This window comes from Mus caroli, chromosome X (genome assembly GCF_900094665.2).
Source record: "Mus caroli chromosome X, CAROLI_EIJ_v1.1, whole genome shotgun sequence".
Lineage (NCBI taxonomy): Eukaryota > Metazoa > Chordata > Mammalia > Rodentia > Muridae > Mus > Mus caroli.
Genome location: NC_034589.1, coordinates 129,534,706 through 129,535,812, shown reverse-complemented (window position 1 = coordinate 129,535,812; position 1,107 = coordinate 129,534,706).

Sequence of the window (1,107 nt, the reverse complement as noted above, 5' to 3'; positions counted from 1 at the left end):
AGGAGAGGTATTGCGGGATCCTCCAGTAGTACTATGTCCAATTTTCTGAGGAACCGCCAGACTGATTTCCAGAGTGTTTGTACAAGCTTGCAATCCCACCAACAATGGAGGTGTGTTCCTCTTTCTCCACATCCTCGCCAGCATCTGCTGTCACCTGAATTTTTGATCTTAGCCATTTTGACTGGTGTGAGGTGGAATCTCAGGCAGTTACATCCAATACTCTTTGAAAATGGCATACCTGATCAGAATCCTAAAAATGGAGATGCTGAGGCTGAAATGAAAATAACTGAAACATTTCACAACTGTCCAAGTTCATTAAGGGAATCTGAGATTCATACAGGCTACCTAATAGTAACAGTATACTAGATGACAGTCAGCCACCAGGTTATTTCATATGCAGTGGTCACATAGCTTACCACTGGTGGAACAAGGAGTTGTATTCAGGTGTGACTGTTATAACACTCCCTTGGCACCCAGTAAGAGACAGAAAAACCCATCATCAGCACACAGTTCCTGCTTTCCAAGCTCACGTTGTTGCCAAGAAGACAAGACATATACACACAGCACAGAAATTAAAACTAATATATTAATATAGGACTGTGATAGGCTGTGCTGTGTTAGATGACACAGACAATGCTAAGTACAAAAAGGGTAATGTGACCTGTGTCAAAAGATGCTGGTGAATCCCCAACTATCTCCATGGTAGGAAATAGGAATTCTGGGAGGATAAGAACAGGATATTATTTGATTAACTGACATGTAGTAATGGTACATATGAGGTGCGATATATTATTTCTATAAATGCACAATATGCAATAGAACAGAACAGTGTTTTGAAGATGAAGATTTATAATGTTCAGGGAGGGAGAGGTAGTGTTTCTGAGGACAGGAATAACAGAAAGGCAAAGGTCACTTATGTAAAAGTCCTGGAAAGAAACCAAAGGAAGTTGGAATGGGACTCAGGCATGAAGAAGTTCACAAAGTACACAACAAAAGCTGTAGAAAATAGCAAAGTTGGTGAGTCCATTGAATTTACTTTATAGGAGAGATAATCAACAAAAGGCGAGGACCACAGGCCTCATCCGGCCGGATCAGCACCTGGGTAGC